General features: G+C 44.5%; 1 protein-coding gene across 1 annotated transcript in view; it reads left to right on the top strand.

The window, feature by feature from the left end:
• CRB1 (crumbs cell polarity complex component 1) overlaps window positions 1-18,900 on the top strand; it is a 138,089-nt gene that overhangs the window by 71,426 nt on the left and 47,763 nt on the right. The window lies entirely within an intron of this gene.

The raw sequence follows: 18,900 nt of genomic DNA, 5'->3' as shown, positions 1-18,900 counted from the left end.
TCAAAATGGGTGCGTCTCTGAATTTTGCAATGCAGTCCTTCAGCCAAGTAATGTGTATGAGAATGCACACACTGGGCGAAAATAACATTTAAAAATGCATTATATTGGGGAAAATGTACATACTCAGAAAAATCCTCACTAAAATACCGATGAATTTTCATAAGGCCATTAAAACAAAATGACAACAGACTGTAAAAATTAGAAACTGAGAGAAATAAGAATTGACAGATTCCCTCATTCATAGCTACAACTGGGTAAAGACATTTTCAGCTGATTTGCCTTTTTACTGACTCAGCCAATTAAATTTGAATGGTTTTTGAAAATATAATCAAAAGCGTAATGTAGGTGGATTTTAAGACATTGTAAGACCTATGAGATACTTTACAAGATGTACCCATGTTGTTTGGAAGCAAAACATCTGTTCTAATATTTCTGTGCCACCAAAGGCGTTGGAGGGAGAACTGACAGGGTCAGAAATTCCAGGGAGTGTTGCACCAGCCTCAGCAAAAAGATGAAGACCATGTGGTTCTTATCTCTGTATTTTATGGTTAGTTTTAAGTAATACCGTATTGGGCCAAATATAGGCTGCACCTTCAAAATTCAGGAGGGGGGGGGAGAGAGAGAGAGAGAGAGAGAGAGAGAGAGAGAGAGAGAGAGAGAATACCCGAATATAAGCCGCTCCCTTAAAATTCCACAGGCACTCAAAACCATGCCGTTTTACTGTACAGTGGTGCCTCGCAAGACGAAAAGAATCCGTTCTGTGATTCTCTTCGTCTAGCGGTTTTTTCGTCTTGCGAAGCAAGCCCATTGACGAATTAGCGGATTAGCGCTATTAGCGGCTTTTAGCGGCTTATCTGCTGATCGGATCAGCTGATAAGTGGCTTAGCGGCTTAGAAAAAGGGAGGGGGGAACCAGCAGGAACTCGCAAGACATTGTCGTCTTGCAAAGCAAGCCCATAGGAAATTCGTTTTGCGAAGCACCTCCAAAACGGAAAACTCTTTCGTCTAGCGAGTTTTCCGTCTTGCGAGGCATTCGTCCTGCGGGGCACCACTGTATGTCTGCTTAAGCAGCGATATCGCAAAAGCCAATTTTTGTAAGGTCGCGAATTTAAGCCGCACTTTAACTTTTCACCGTCAGAATTGGGGGGGGGGAGTGTGGCTTATATTTGGGCCAATACGGTAGATACTCTTAAGTAATAAGATATATAGGCACCAGAAAAGTGGGAGTCTCCCCACCACCACCGTAAACAAATACAACTTGGACTGTAGGATTAAAGATTTCCCTTATTTCAGCCAAGAAAGGTGGCTTTGCCAAACGCTGAGTTGGGACAAGCTCCTGTAATGTGTACTTTCCAAATGGAAACTCTGCCGTGCCATGCTGAAATATCCAAATCCTATTTAAAGTACAGTGGTACCTCGGGTTACATATGCTTCAGGTTACAGACTCCGTTAACCCAAAAATAGTACCTCAGGTTAAGAACTTTGCTTCAGGATGAGAACAGAAATCGTGTGGCGGGAGGCCCCATTAGCTAAAGTGGTGCTTCAGGTTAACAACAGTTTCAGGTTAAGAACGGACCTCCGGAACGAATTAAGTACTTAACCCGAGGTACCACTGTACTACAGAAGTTTATAAGTACTCCGTTCCAATCACACACTGACATTTTACTCTCCTGAGGTGAGGCAATTTTATGCCCTGGCATAGCACTGAGGACTTGTTCCCCCCCCCCCCAATCCATCCTGTCTTGTTGCAGAGCTCTGCTGCATAACACAACTGGACGTGATTGACAAAGCCTTCAAGCAGTAGATCTTTGGAACCTGGCAGATCTCTCTGTGTTTGACATTGATTCACAGAAACCTTTGGGAACATAAGCCTCTGCCTGAAATTATAGGTGAGGGGGGTGCCTACATGCCAGTCACCCCTAGAAAGACAACCTATCTGCAGCTAGCAGTCCCTGATAAAACACGGTCCATATTTTGCTTGGGGGGCGGACAAGGGGATGCCTTTTAAAAACTCGTAAAAATCACTGAGAGCGCAAATCTCTTAAGTGCCGCAGCCTGAGAAATGTGTTTGGGGCAGCATCCTGATCTGAGCTTCCATGCACGTAATTATGCACAGACACAGAAACGCGAGAGAGGTCTAAGGCTTGAAGCCGCTTCCAGAAGAGAGTTTCACACACAAAAATAGAATTTCCAAGAATCCGAGAACATTTTCTTTTCCAATAATTGAATTAAATATAAGAGTTTTGGGTGTGAAAAATTAATCAGATTTCAACACTGCATTGTAGAGTGCTTGTAGTCACTCCAGCAGGGATTTAATATAATTTAGAAAGAAATGTTCTGAGGATTATAGACAGTGGCCCAGATCCAGTGGCTTTCTCCCTCCCCTCTTTTTTAACATCGCTGGGTTAATAGCTGATACTATCTTCATATTAGATGTGCCCATCCAATTAAATGCAGACAAATGGGCTTCCTCATCTACAACTATGAAGTTCATTGGGGAGGATTATATGCTTTGGGCAATGCGTACCTGCATCTAGACACAGATACCCACATTAGGTACATACAAACAGCTCCCTGGCTGGATCACCATGAATGCATTTTTAAGCCAGTTTATTCTTCTTTTAATCTGCTGAGCTTCAGAACAGCTGCTCCAGTGGTTATGTTAATGGTCTCCTTCAAAAAGGCCTCAGTTCCTCAACAGCTTTCGCTGAGTCAGGCATAAAGCGCGGCAAGTGTTCTGCATTATCTGTTACTAAATCGACTAATTCAAAAAGCCCATCTCTCAGTTTTTTGTTCTGGTAAATGAAGGATGCATTTGTCTTCACTGCTGCTTCTGCGCTCTTATGCGCGTAATGTTGAATGGGTGCCCTTTTTTCCTTTTTCTTTACAAATGAGCCAATGCCCACATTTTCCCCACATGAGCAAGCCTTCAAAAGCTTAGGATTAGTTTGCCTTAGAGGGACACGGGTGGTGCTGTGAGTAAAACCACATAGCCTAGGACTTGTCGATCAGAAGGTCGGCGGTTCGAATCCTGTTGCTCAGTCCCTGCTCCTGCCCACCTAGCAGTTCAAAAGCACTTCAAGGTGCAAGTAGATAAATAGGTACCGCTCCAGCGGGAAGGTAAATGGCGTTTCCATGCGCTGCTCTGGTTCACCAGAAGTGGCTTAGTCATGCCGGCCACATGACTCGGAAGCTGTACGCCGGCTCCCTCGGCCAATAAAGCAAGATGAGTGCTGCAACCCCAGAGTCGGCCACGACTGGACCTAACGGTCAGGGGTCCCTTTACCTATACCTAGTTTGCCTTACCCCAGAGATGCCCGTTTTGATCTGCAGAACTAGCAGTTATGCAAGCGCAGGACAATGTTTGTAAGTTAAATAAGTAAGCAAAGATCTTTCAGTGTGGCAACGTCTAGATTCTGGAACATCTGCCCACTGACATTAGGCAGGTACCTTTGCTGCTTAAAAAAATATGTTGTGCAGGCAAACCTACCCAGATATGGAATAATAATAATAATAATAGTTTCCCCAGCCACTTTGGGTGGCTCCCATCCAAATATTTAAAACACAATACAGCATTAAACATTTAAAACTTCTCTAAATAGGGCTGCCTTCAAATGCCTTTTAAAAGTAAGTTAGTTGCTTATTATGTAGATATGGCATGCGCATATATATACATACATATATATATGCACACATTTCAACTGCTGGTTTTATTTCTACTTTAATTTTTTAAAATTCAACTTGTTTTTAACTTTCACTTACTTTTATTGGTACCTTTAATGTATGTTTTATCTTTCGTGTACATTGGTTAAAGCAGACATAGACAAACTCTGGCCTTTCAGGAGTTTGGGGCTACAATTCCCATCATCCCTAACCACTGGTCTTGTTAGCTAGGCATGATGGGAATTGTAGTCCCAAACATCTGGAGGGCCGGAGTTTGCCTATGCCTGGCTTAAATGCTTCTACAATTATGCAGCATACAAATCCTGCAAATCTAGCCCTGCCCACTGAAAACATCTGATCCGACAACATCTTGAATGGTCCTCTAAGCCAGTGGTCCCCAAACTCTTTTGGGCCACTGCCTCCTTGGTTCAGTAAACTCATCCCTGGTGCCCCCGAAGCATGATTCAGAATAGCACTTTGCACAATCCACTAAAGAACCTGATAATCAATAAAATTCAAAGCAGTAACCATTAATTGCATATACAGTGGTACCTCAGGTTAAGCACTTAATTCGTTCTTAACCTGAAACTGTTCTTAACCTGAAGCACCGCTTTAGTTCATGGGGCCTCCTGCTGCCGCCACACTGCTGGAGCACGATTTCTGTTCTCATCCTGAAGCAAAGTTCTTAACCTGAAGCACTATTTCTGTGTTAGCGGAGTCTGTAGCCTGAAGCATAGGTAACCTGAAGCGTATGTAACCTGAGGTACCACTGTGTAATCAAAGTCCAAGTAAAACCATTTAGCTTAATTAATTCAACAAAATTGGTGCCCTTCATGCAGTGAAACCAGATTTTCAGAGTCTGAAAGTCATTTACAGCTCCATTGCCCCCCTGCTGCCTCACCTGCCTCTTAGGGCCCTCTAGGTAATTCCCCTGCCCCCCCCCCGAGAACCACTTTGGGAACCCTTGCCCTCATCATAGTCTATCCATACAAGAAAGTTGCCATGTGAGAGAGGGCAGTGGGTAGGATCACACTAGCTCTCTCTCTCTCTCTCTCTCTCTCACACACACACACGCCAAGCAAGTCTGTTTTTTATCATCTTCCAACTTGTGGAAGCTGAAAAGGTGAAATAGTAGTTTGGGAACACTGGAAATTATTAGAAGAGTCCGTTATCAAAAGGCCAGGTCTATAACAATTTCAATCCAGCTGCCCTTCTCTGAACGATGACAACTTTTTCTTTTTTTCAAGAAACATACTTTTGCGTGGGCAAAATTGGTTTGCTGTGCATACGTTTCCCCAAGGCCCATAAAAAACAAACCTAGCACATTTTGCCTCTGTATCTTTAACAGGAAAATTATAGGAGTAAAAAAGATGGCTGTAGAGCGGGGGAGAGGGGGGGAGTCATTTCCTAATTAGCTGTACCCACAGTGTGTTGCACAATCCCAGGAAAACAGATCTCGAGTTTAGCTATTCTATATGTTCTCCTTTATGTTTGCTAAAGCTGCAGTAATGCAGATTAGAAGCCAGTCTGTAGCCACTTACATAAGGATTCCATAATGCCTGCGGCAGGGATGATGTCACCTTAGAAAAACAACCCTGTCGTTGCCGTCGCAGTTGGGAGGCTCAGAAATGTCCGTAACAATTACAAACTTGGCTCTCAAATCTATTTCAGGCTCTTTATGGATGGTGTGAAACACGTCTTCGCCCCTTTGAACTCTCCCGAGTTTCTGGGGTGCGCAAAATGGCTCGTGTTTTCCTTTAAACATAATTGCACCTGGAATCCAGGAACTGCAATGCCGGGCCGTGGCCTGGCGTATAAATTAGGTGGCTTGACTGAGCAGGCTGGCCCGAGGTAGAATTCAGCGCTGCCATACAAGAGGCTTCCAGAATGCGACCTCTCAAGTTAAGGGGTCAGAACAGGTGGGGAACGCGGTGGAAACACCATACAGAGATCGGATGCGGGGGAAGAGCAGCAAACACTGACAAGTCCCAAACTGTCCAGTCTGGGAAAGAGAAAACCATGTCATCCTCCACAGAGAAACCAGACTAGTGTACATGGGTCATTGCAGGTCTTTCCGCAGATTGGTGGAAAATGAGGGAAAGGCTGAGAAGAGGTTAAACACCCTCCAGTCTGTTTCATACACACACACACACACACACACACCCTTAATTATACCAGCACAGCCAAGGGCAGCTTGAACGCTACGCATAATGCTCTCAGCTGCAAAATGGTGTTCAGCTTCGTCTTGAAAGCACTGAGATGTAAACATATTTCCATTCACACCATCTCCACCCCTCTTTCCTTCACAGCCGTTTTGTTGTTATTTAATGTGAAGTCTTTCAGTTTCCACAAATGAATGCAGTTTTAAAGAAGCCAAGTACAGACAGTACTGTATCTGTTTTCTAAATTTAACGATTAATCTCTCCCTCCCTCTTTCCACCCCCACCCCCACAAATTTAATAAAATTACATTCCATTTCTGGGTTTAGCAGATGGTAATGAATCTAAGGGCTACTTCACCTGCCGCAATATGGAGGGCATATCTGGAGAGGAGTGTTTGTTTCTATTATACTAACTCGGTGGTAGGGCCAGGCTTGCTGTATGCAGTCGGCCATTTTGTGCACTGGCTGAGGATCCCAGGACCCCTCACCCTCCTGACTCAGCTGCATCACCATTCACTATGCTGCCCATTGCCTCCCCTCCCCAAAAAATATACATTTCAGTGGTGGATGGTTGTTAGCTCTGCTTCCATCCATGGTGGTCGCCCGCCATTTTAAGTTGTAATGCCTCACGCCATAGATCTATGAATAAATTTCATAGATCTGTGGGCCAGGGCATTATATTCTGGGTTATTTAACCATGTGGGTGTCCACCATGGATGGGAACCAATCCAAGTTCTCGAGAATTATTTTTAATTATAGCAGAAGGGGCAGAATGAACGGGCTGTGGTTTCTTCCTGGTGACAGAATCCCAGTTGAATTCAGTGGGACTTATTCCTGGTAGGTAGATAAAGAATTGTAGCCTGAGAGGGAGTTTTGAACCCCCGTCTCCACAGTCTTAACCTTAACATTTGTGTAACCACTACACCACGTTGGACTTTGAAGTCTTGATGATATGATATTATGCAACTCATAATGCCTGTATGCATTTCCTCCAGCAGACTCGGCAGAAAAGGCTTGGGAGTTCTCCCTACACGAGGAACTACAGGGGTTCCTTGCATTAGCGTGGCTAATTATTGTAGGTGAGCTTCATGAATAAGCTCACAACAACAATGCAAAAGCTTGTTGTGATGCAAACCGCCAAAATAAAGTGTGCTAACAAATACTGGAGAAGGTACATTTTAGGTGGTGTGTCACATAAATTATCTTTTAACCTAAATGATCCCCCATAGCATCTCAGCTCCTAATTGCAGTTTACAGGTAAGTAAGAACGTGAATGATAATGCATATTTATACCGACTCCTACCAAACTGTAGGAAACAGATGCTGAGCTTGATTATGAAGACACATTACCCGTTTTAAGTTTTTAAGATAACTCTCACACATCCCTAGCTAACCTTTCTGAACACAAAAGTTGTTGAGCCCTTTTTGTTGAGCAAAAAATGTTTTGGAGCTATTTTAAAGGAAATTCAGCAAAATCTGGACTTCCGACATGGATTGCCATACATCCAGATTTTCGTGGACATTTCAGCGATTTGCAGCTGGACACTGCTTCTGACTGTGTCCAGGAAACTCCAGGCATATGGCAACCCTATATGTTAAGACCATTATTATAACTGCAGAAGTTGTAATAATGCTTTTTTAAAAAGTGCTAAGAGGAAGGCACGCTTGGCAAATCCTCACTATGATCAACTCCAGCCCGGAAACCAATGTCCCCACTGTGGAAGGACGTGTGGATCCAGAATTGGCCTCCACAGTCACTTATGGACATATTGTTAAAACTCTGCAGAAGAGGACTTCTTGCTGCCACCTAATGGCTATCAGTTTATTATTCCTCAATTATGTCTGTTCTGAGAGGCTTCCTGGAGTTGTTTCTGTCCATCCCTTGTTGCAGCCAGTCGGCTACCTGTGCATCACAGCCGGTCACAAAATATCACTATGAGAGTATGTCCAATTCCCAGTGAAGCGGCTGAGCCTCTCGCAGAGAGAGGTGTGTGGGGGAGAGACGCCCGCGCGCGTGCCACCTCCATGCGAAACGGGGCGCCCTGACCACGAGGTGACTTCGCCAGGTGTTCGCCAGGTGGCATTAAAAAAAAGAAAAGCAGCAATTCTGACATACATGTTGCAAAAGTTTTAAGTAGAGCTGCAGAACTCCTTTGCTCTTCCATTCCTCCTTTTATGTCCTTTTGCCTGATCAGTAGCACTAGCCAACCAGACAAGTCCCTCAGAACCCGTTAAGTGACTTTGGGCTTGTGCTGTGTCATGAAGGCATCTGGGAACCCTCAGATTTTGAGGGTGTGCAGGAAGAGGAGAGGGAAGCAGCCTAGCCTACTGTGGCCTAACCTACAAATAGTTCAGCTGGTACAGCATGAGAGTTTTGGGTTTGAGCCCCACACTGGGCAAAAGATTCCTGCATTGAAGATGGTTGAACCAGAGAACCCCCACGGCCCATTCCAACTCGACAGTTCTATGGTTCTCTCTCACTAGATTGAATTCAGTTAGATGCTAATAATTGTACAACTGCATTAAATGTCCACAGTACCTTTGGGAGGGAGAAGGATGGGGAGAAAAGAACTTTTTTTTATTAATGTATTTTTGCGATTATGGAGTTGTGCCGCTCATCTCGCTTTCATTCTGAGGGAGTCGGCATTTGTCTGCAGACAGCTTTCTGGGTCATGTGGACAGCATGACTAAATTACTTCTGGCACAACGGAACACTGTGACAGAAACCAGAGCACACAGAAATGTCGTTTACCTTCCCACCACAGTGGTACCTATTTATCTACTTGCGCTGGCATGCTTTCGAGCTTGCTAGGTTGGCAGGAATTGGAACAGAGCAACAGCAGCTCAGTCCGTCATGGGGATTCAAACAGCCAACCTTCCAGTTGGCAAGCCCAAGAGGCTCAGTGGCTTAGACCACAGTGCCACCTGCGTCCCTCTTGTTTAAAGGTAAAGGGACCCCTGACCATGAGGTCCAGTCGTGGCCAACTCTGGGGTTGCGGCACTCATCTCACTTTATTGGCCGATGGAGCCGGCGTACAGCTTCCGGGTCATGTGGCCAGCATGACTAAGCCGCTTCTGGCAAACCAGAGCAGTGCACGGAAACACCGTTTACCTTCCCGCCGGAGTGGTACCTATTTATCTACTTGCACTGGTGTGCTTTTGAACTACTAGGTTGGCAGGAGCAGGAACCGAGCAATGGGAGCTCACCCGTTGCGGGGATTCGAACCGCCAACCTTCTGATCAGCAAGCCCTAGGCTCTGTGGTTTAACCCACAGCGCCACCCTCTTGTTTAAATAATAACAAATTGATCCTGCTTCTGGTGAACCGCTTCGCTGCCTCACCAATTTCAGTTCTCACCATTCATCTGGTTCCAGTATTGATGGATGATATTTTCAGATATTCTCAGAAATGGGGCATGGTGACAGTCCCCCAGCCTTCTCTACCCCAACCCAATTTGAAAACAAACAAACAAACACAAAGGCGAAGGCAAATGTTATGCACACAGCTACTAGACATAAGCGCTATTCTAGATTGGATATTGGTGCGTTACAGATATACGCCGCACAGGCTTTCTTTTCTTCTGTGCTCCTCTTAGGACTGTGTTCCTCTTCCAAATAGCCCCATCCTATTAAAACTATCACTTTCTACCTTGCTGGCTCCAAGACTCTGTTTTAACATGGTCTGACAATGAGGCTATGCAAACTCAGTCACTTTTACATATTATACAGACGCGTTTGCATTTTAGCGATACAGGGAATTCTCGCAAGCCACTGAACTGTTTCCCGCAGCTGCTATCTCCCTGGGCAAGAGTTAAAGGCAGGAGCAGTTTCACACTAGACAGCACAATGGCTGTACATGCCCATCTCAATTAGGATGAACAAGAAGCAGCCAACAAGCGACAAGATGCACAATCCCCTTTCATAGCAGATTGGACGTTGCCCAAGCCCTCTATGTAATGGAATTCATCTAAGAAGCAAACATGCTTTTAAGCCCCTTAAGTGTTGTCAAGAAGGCAAAGGAAATTTGCTTGCCAAGTCCACTGCAATATTTTATTTTATTTAATTTAATCCAGTGCTCTCAACTATTTGGAAAGCAACACATTTTGACCTTGGCCAGGCTTTTCAAAACAGATGAAAGGTAATAGCACTTACCGTCATACCTTTGTGCAACTTGTAATATAGACTATATCCTCAGGAATACAGGATCAGATAGATGTCCGAACATGCAGATGGCAGTAAAGTGTTTCTGCTGCACAGGGCACAGGTGGTGGGGCTCCTAAGCCATAGTGAGGCTTGAACCACCACAAAGGCTTGAGGAACAAGGTCTATTCCCCAGGGATCCTTGAGGACAGGAGAATAGAACTGCCCCTCCCAGTGGCAGGGTCCAAATCAGTGATCCCACTCCCCACGACAGGCCCTTCCCCTGCGGATAGTCGAGTCTCCACTTTTAATTTTGCATTCTTTACTCCTTACCTGTGTTCTCCTTTCTGCGCTTTCTGTGGCCCTCTCCTTTCCTTCTGTTCTCCCACCCTCCCTGCTAGCTTAGTCAGGTAAAGGCCTTTGGAGTAGATGGCCCAATGGAGATCTGGCCCTCAGGCCTGCTGTATGCATTCCCACCCAAGGTCTTGCACAGGATCTGACTGATGAGAGCGCACATAGTTCTCATGGCACCCACCTTGCCATGCAAGTCTGGGATCCCAGATGTTCTCCATCTTTCTACGGACCCCCCTTTTTCTCCCCACTCCTAGAGGGTCCTTCTTTTGCAGTGGCCAGTTGTCCATCCACATCAGAAATGTGGCTCGGGTTGAAGGAACTCAGGGTGCCAGGCAATGTTCTAGAGATGTTACTAGCAGGGCTTATATTTTTTCAGCTGGAACTTAAAGGTTAAGGGACCCCTGACCATTAGGTCCAGTCGTGGCCGACTCTGGGGTTGCGGCGCTCATCTCGCTCTATAGGTCGAGGGAGCCGGTGTACAGCTTCCAGGTCATGTGGCCAGCATGACTAAGCTGCTTCTGGTGAACCAGAGCAGCGCACGGAAACGCCGTTTACCTTCCCACCAGAGCGGTACCTATTTATCTACTTGCACTTTGACGTGCTTTCGAACTGCTAGGTTGGCAGGAGCAGGGACCGAGCAATGGGAGTGGGGATTCAAACCGCTGACCTTCTGATCAGCAAGTCCTAGGCTCTGTGGCTTAACCCACAGCGCCACCCGCATTCCTGGAACTTGCTGAAACTCAATTCCGGCACCTCTCAGGTGGGCACCATTGTAAGAGAACAAGAGAAGTGTTTGTGGTGAGTTGTGGCGCCTCTTTTTCTAGAAAAATAGCACTGGTTCATTGATTGGTGCACAAATAGTGGGAAGGAGGGGATGAATATTCTGAACGTCCCCACAGGCGTTTCATCAGATGATAGGCGGGGGCTGTGAGCAGTATTCTGGGGTGCAAGGGGAACTTTGTCCTGTCAAGCCGCTCGCTCTTTTGATGATTTCTGAAAGGGTTTAAGCAGATGAACCTGCCTACAGCACACCAGAACCTGTGGTTGTTGGAGCAGCACTGTGCAATTGGGGTAGAAGGGGTCATCTCTGCTCTAGCAACCAGTGCCAATCAATGTGTTATGGGTGATATATAAAGTCTAAACAACTTGGGATCCAGACAGCCTATGTGCTACAATGTTCTGCTGCCAAGAATGGTAGTTAGCAGGAACACGGAATAGGGCTCAGTTGGGGAATATCTTTCTTTAGGGGGTACAGTTGGTGTCAACAATATTTTATTTCTGGTGTCAATTTAAAATGTACCTGTTCTCTCAAGCATTTATATGCAATGAGCCTATGAGCCTATGAGATTTATTTTTATTTTTGCAGTATCGTCTGGACTTTTTAATATGATTTTTTAAAAATGATGTTTTAACTATATTGTTATCTGCTCTAATTTCATTGCATTGTTTCAATTTCCTATACAGTGGTACCTCAGGTTAATTAATTCGTTCTGGAGGTCCGTTCTTAACCTGAAACTGTTCTTAACCTGAAGCACCACTTTAGCTAATGGGGCCTCCCGCTGCCGCCACGCTGCCACTGCACGATTTCTGTTGTCATCCTGAAGCAAAGTTCTTGACCCGAGGTACTATTTCTGGGTTAGCGGAGTCTGTAACCTGAAGCGTCTGTAACCCGAGGCACCACTGTATATGATACAACCCACCCTGAGCTTAGTGAAAAGAAGGTTGGAATAGAAACTTTCTAAATAGGGCAGGTTCAGCCCAGGGGCGTAGGAAAGGGAGGCGGTGGGGGCGGTCCACCCCGGGTACCCTCACTGAGCGGGGTGACATTCGGCGCACTGCCTACCCCAAGCCATTGGGGTAAGGGAGAGAGTTGCACTGCTTTGCCGGCAGCATTCCCCCCTTCCCCCTTCATTTTGACAGGTTGGGGAGGCTTGGGATTCGTGGGCAGGCGGTGCGCCGAATGTCCACCATGGGCAGCTTGCTCCGCCCTCGGCTGCAGGGCGCACACGCTGCTCCGGGCCGCCGAGCGGCTATCCTGTGCCTGGGAGGGCACCCTCCATGCCCTGCCCCCCTTGGGAGCGTGCCCGCCCTGGGCAGCGTGGGCATATGCTCCACCACTGGTTACACTGGGGAGACCAGCACCACGTCAGTTGTGTAAGGCAGTATTATTATGAGGACAAGAAAGAGAGAGGAAAGGAAAGACAAAGAGCAAGAAGGGAAAAACTGAGAGGGAGAAATATTAACATACATGGGGACCGGGGAATAAAACGAGACTATTGCACTAGCAGCAGAAGAAAACAGTGGGAGTTGAGCTGTGGAATTCTGAATTGTAGGTTTACTTTGTGGTGGTGATGAGGCAAGTTGATCTGTTGCCTACAAGCAGGGAACAGCTACAGAGAGCAGAATAAAATAATGCAGCCGCCTCTGGCAGGCAGGGCAGAGAGGGGCCTTAGCCGCACTAATACAATCATGAGGTTTGCTGGACCAGATTAGATTATTCAATTTAGAATCTAGCAGCCCTCAGAATGAACAGAAGAAAGGAAAAGGCTTGGATGATCCTTCCATTCGCCAGCTGAAGTAAAAGGGGAAGGGATGATCATTCGGGTGGACGGAACATTCCTTTCCAACCCTTTCAGCAGACAATGGATTTATGCCCTGAAGCATGAGGGTTAATTACCATTACTTTAGCCTGGCTGCCTTCACTTCCTGGCTCACCCGCTTCCTCTCAGCCTCTCTCATGAAGGTGCATTTCCTCCTTTCAGCAAAGAGCAATTATCACTTGACAATTAGCAGCACAGATGTGGCAAAATTTGAATTTTCATGATTATTCAATAAGATATGGAGTGGCGCCTCAGGATGAAGAAGCCTTTTGAAAATACTGAGCGGTAAAGAATTGCTGCAGCTCGTTTATTTATTTCTTTTAAGCATGAGGCAGTCAGTGTTAAAACGGGGGGTTGAGAATCAAAATGCTCAAGCCATACTCACCAATCCCTTTCTCCAAAGTGTAGTTGCCGCCTTTGAAACAGAACAGTTTGTTTAGTTGTACAGTTTATATACAGTGGAGCTGCAGCCAATTGGAAGCCGCGCCTTGGTTTCCGAACATTTTGGAAGCCAAACAGACTTCCAGAACGGATTCCGTTCGACTTCAGAGCTACCACTGTATAACCTTTAGAAGACACCTTTAAAAGAGCCCTGTATAGGGATGTTTTTTAAAGTTTAATGCTTTCTTATGTTTTTAAATATGTTAGGAGCTGCTCAGAGTGGCTAGGGCAACCCATAATAAAATTATTATTATTATTATTAATTATTGAATAGGAGGTCCCTGTTTTCATCAGGGAAATATTGGAGGGTATGCAATTAAATAGGTCAACCTTCGTTGTAGCTAAATTGTATTAGATGTTGTGGGCAGTTTGGTGAGCAGGGGAAAGTACCACACAAATACCACCATGAAAAACACATTAACCTAGAAGTTATTGAATTCTGTCAGAATGTAATTCCAGGTTAGTGTGTCTGGGATTGCAGCCTAAGTATATATTTGTTGTTGTTTAGTCGTTTAGTCGTGTCCGACTCTTCGTGACCCTATGGGCCAGAGCACGCCAGGCACTCCTGTCTTCCATTGCCTCCCGCAGTTTGGTCAAACTCATGCTGGTGGCTTCAAGAACACTGTCCAACTATCCCGTCCTCTTGTCGTTCCCTTCTCCTTGTGCCCTCCATCTTTCCCAACATCAGGGTCTTTTCCAGGGAGTCTTCTCTTCTCATGAGGTGGCCAAAATATTGGAGCCTCAGCTTCACAATCTGTCCTTCCAGTGAGCACTCAGGGCTGATTTCCTTAAGAAAGTATATATAGTGTGCAACAATTGCGTCAGCACGTAATGAGCCTTATGTTAAGCCCTGCTGATCTGGCTTGTTGAGGAAAAACACTACCAAGCTAAACTGACAAGCACACCACATTTGCAGATTCACCTGCTCAGGTCTTCCTCTTCAGACCCCATACTTATCTCGTGGAATATGCAATGCAGCTATAAGGACCACGTCTGCCGTGGGGGAAAATGGTTGCAGCTACAATACAAGCTTGGGCTCTTTTAATCACAATGGTCGCAGGTAATTTTGGTTGTGGCATTGGTTTCAGCCTCTAAGCTAATGTCTTTCCTCAGACCTAGATGTGAAGCTTACAATTTGAATATCACGTTGCTTCTAATAAAATATACTGTATTTTTTGCACCATAACACTCACTTTTTTCCTCCTAGAAAGTAAGGGGAAATGTCTGTGTGTGTTATAGAGCGAATGCCTGCGGGTAGCGGGGGGGATCTGCTGCAGTCGTGAGCAGAGGGTCCAGGGTTCCCCTTCCTTCCCTCCTCCGTGGTTACAAAGCATGGATCCACATGGATCCTCAGGATTTTTGCATTGGGCTACTCCAAACTCACCGTCAGATTACATGTCTGTGGCCACAGCATGAACCACAAAAATCATATATCCACTATTTCGTTTAGAATATTTTTTTTTCTTGTTTTCCTCCTCTAAAAACTATGTGCGTGTTATGGTCTGGTGCGTGTTATAGAGCGAAAAATACGGTAATTAGAATATATTTTGAGCAGGGTTGGAAGAAAATGTTGTTCACATATATATTTTTCTAAACCAACAGACTTGTGTTGCTTATCTATGGTAGCGGTCACAGGTTATTATTTTCTTTCTGTCTCAACTCAAAACTAGCTGTTACATCTCTCGCCACCTAAATATTATTTTTAAAAAATCCTTCCAGTAGTACCTTAGAGACCAGCTAAGTTTGTTATTGGTATGCACTTTTATGTGCATGCACACTTCTTCAGGTATCTTCAGGTATCTGAAGAAGTGTGCATGCACACGAAAGCTCATACCAATAACAAACTTAGTTGGTCTCTTAAGGTGCTACTGGAAGGATTTTTTTTATTTTGTTTCAACTACGGCAGACCAACACGGCTACCTACCTGCACCTAAATATCAGATTTCTAATTATATCAGTGCAATATAATTAGAATATATTTGGAAACTGTGGGAAGAAAGAAATGTTTTGGGGGGGTTTTCCTAAACCAAGTTTGCTGCCAGTAACGATATCAAGCAGTTGCTTCATGTTTGACGAAGTTGTAAAAAGTAGTGTTCACAGAATAGCGTTCAGCCTGATTAACTGCTTTAGTAAGCCCATGAATCTATTCAGAGCCACATTTAAGGCGGCTTACAGTGCAATCTTATGCTTACCTACTTGGAAGCAAGTCTCACTGAGTTCAATGAGACTTACCCCCCAGGTAAGTGGGCACAGAATTGCATACTCATTTATTTTTCATGAACACCAGTTAGCTGCAGCTGGGCAATACGAAAACACAGAATTAAGTATATGAAGGAAGTATCAAAGGGAAAGGGTCTGCAAATAGGAATGGCATATACCCATAGCTGTCAACGTTTCCCTTTTTTAAGGGAAATTCCCTTATTCCAAATAGGATTCCTCGCAAGAAAAGGGGAAAGTTGACAGCTACGGATATACCTGGCCTCATTTTCAAGTACAATCCATGACAATGGACAGGAAGAAAGCTACTGAATTCTGTAGACAGGGAATAGAACATCTGACATATACTTACTTAATCAGAAACTTGTGCTCGCTGTAAACATCAATAAAAACTGGGGTGGTTTGATCCCCACTCCCCACAATAACAAAACACAGAACATTTGGTTTAGCAGATGCCTGTGCTGGCTGAAAACAATTAATGCCTGAGAAACCCTTCCCTTTCCACACCTAACTTTTGACGCATCTCACACTTCGCTGGCATGCAAATAATTTCCAGTCCACTGAAATATGGGCGTCTCTGAGTGGCGGGCTCTGAAGTTCTATAAATGTTCCCTAATCCAGTTAACGTGGGTGACAGTGGCCTTGCTTCCCAGAAGGCCAACAATAAGGAATATTAGCTGCTAATTACAAAAAGGGTTGGGTGGCGCTGCCTCCAGAACGTAGGACAGATTCCCTTCATTAGCTCTATAAGCTACCTTCAGATGAAAAATCAAAAGTTCAAATGCGATGGTTCAAATGTATTAAGGACACTCCCCACTTCCTGACCTTGATTAAGCACTGCAACTGTTTTGCTGCTATATTTAGTCTGAGGGGATATCTGAAGGGTGCCATTTAATTTAATTTAATTTAATTTTTTGCTTGAATTTAGACACTTAAGAGAAATCTGATTCAATTGAGGTTTAGACTCCTCAGCCAGGTTTTAGAAGTTAAATATCTGAGTGGACATTGGTGTAAAGAGATAAGTATAGCAGACCCTCCAGGTTCCCCCAGGTGCTTAGCAAGGTCAGGTGGTTCCCAGTGCGGAAAATTTCTTGTCACCCCCCAACACATTTTTGTTTGTTTGTTTGCCTGCAAAAATGGTTTTACGTTATTTCATATTTTCTTACAAAGGAAGGTGGATTCTGGGCCTCCGATAACAAGTAGGCAGCTATGGACAGATACTTAAATCTACAGGATGGATTGTCTTTTGGTTTGTGTTATTTTATTTATATTTATTGCTTATTTATTTAATAAAATTTATTTTTAAAAAAACCTGCAACCTGGTTTACCAAAACAAAAAAAAAACACCACAGCAGTAAAATGAAGAAAAAATAACAATCCTACTTTAAAACATACAAAAGCTAAAATATTAAGATTAAAATTACTTCAACTTCCTAAGCATCTAGGTATGCTTGCCTAAAGAAGAATGCTTTTAGCAGGTGCCCCAAACGAGTCTAGCAAAGGCACGTGCTTTGTTGCAATAGGCGGGGAGTTCCAAAGTGCAGGTGCTGTCACAGTAAACAATGCAGTACAGATATTATGTGGAACCTGTAGTAGTGCTTGAAACTACTGAAGGGGAGGTTTTATTTATTGTGATAGCACCATGCTCTGTATTAACTAATCTACTCAGCCTAGTCTCACATAGGCCGTCTTTCCAGGACCCGGGAAGCCCAGTGGAGGGTAGGGCAGTAGGGCGGTTCATTAAAAACTTTTCTTTAAAAAAACAAAAAAAGCCTGCTCCAAAGGTCTTATCTCCCTAAACTAGGGATTATATAGCTATATTTGAAATTTCATGCATATCAGTTAATATCTTGACCCTGCTCCACTGAATTGAAATTTCAGCCTTCGCGACATAGGAAAACAGCGAAGTAAACAGCTATTTTCGTGGAGGGAGGGTCAAGATATTAACTGATATGCATGAAATTTCTCCAGGCTTCAGACAGCTATCCGCAAGCCTTCAGAGTGCGGCGGGAACTCCTGCTGCGCTCCGAAGGCTTGCGGATAGCTGCCTGAAGCCCCCAGAGCGCAGCAGGAGTTCCCTGCGCTCTGGGGGCTTCAGGCAGCTTCAGTGAAAGCAACGCGAAGCCTCCGGAGCACGGGGGGAGCTCTCCCTCTGTGCTTTGGAGGCTTCGCGTTGCTATCACTGAAGCCAAGGAGCCTGCATTCGCTCCATAGGACGCACACACATTTCCTCTTCATTTTTGGAGGGGGGAAAGTGCGTCCTATAGAGCGAAAAATACGGTAGATCCTTATTTGAGGTGTTCTTCATTTTGCTTCCAAACCGATAAGACACTCGACCACTTATGTTCGGTCTTATAGGGCCTGACACATAACTCCATACAGGGATGGCACCATAGAGTTTGTCTGCTGCAGGATAGAGTGGCCTACCTTCTGTAAGCACCTTGAAACCTGGCAGACCTGAAAGGTAGATAATCAGGGGAGATTATTTGGAAAGAGGCCAACTCAGAATCAAGAGAAAAGTTCTGAATTCTTCCTCAATTGGGTTTTGTTTTTTAAAAAAGTTAATAATGTGTTCTGTATTGCAATAGGACAATACTGTTGATATTGAATCTACTATTTGGAGGTCGTACTTTGTTTTCGTTTCTAAAGCATTTTCCTACATTCAGGCTGTTTAGAAATAGCAAACAAATCTCACCTTATTGTTACTTTAGATTCACTTTGCATTAACAACTGCGTTTTGCTCCATAGCACATTTTGTTGCTTCTACTAATTATAAAGCATGTCGCTTAATTTAAAGGTGGAAATGTATTGGATTTACAAACAAATGTTTTCGTGGAACTATTTTCCATCTCTCTCTCTCTCTATATATATATATAAAACACATGATGTTAATATTTTTAACATAGCCGGCACCATTCGTTGCTGCCTTGCAGCTCAAGCAAGTCATTTGCACCTGTGGGAAATGAATACAAATTGGGGGAAATAATGTTTCCTTCCTGACTTTGAAATACTTTGCAGCTGTTTTGCACTGCTGTCCTCCAGGGCAAGTGACTAGACAAGAGGCAAGAAAGTGGGAAATCAGCCCCAGAATGCACCTGCCTCGAAAGCTATAGCCAGAGACTTTAGCCAGTTCACACCAACTATGAGAGAGTTTTCCAAAGCGGGATCTTGACTTACTACGTAAGCATTAAGGTCCAACTGCTGAAACTGATTTGCCAGTATTCCATGTGGTTGGCTTCACATTTTAATCAGACCCTCAGCTAATAAAGTTGCAGTGTGAGTATGCCAGCCACAGATCCCTAGGGTATTTAACATGCACATAAGCC

The sequence above is a fragment of the Podarcis liolepis genome (genome assembly GCF_965112155.1).
Source record: "Podarcis liolepis genome assembly, chromosome: 6".
Classification (NCBI taxonomy): Eukaryota; Metazoa; Chordata; class Lepidosauria; order Squamata; family Lacertidae; genus Podarcis; species Podarcis liolepis.
This window is presented reverse-complemented; position numbering and strand designations above follow the sequence as displayed.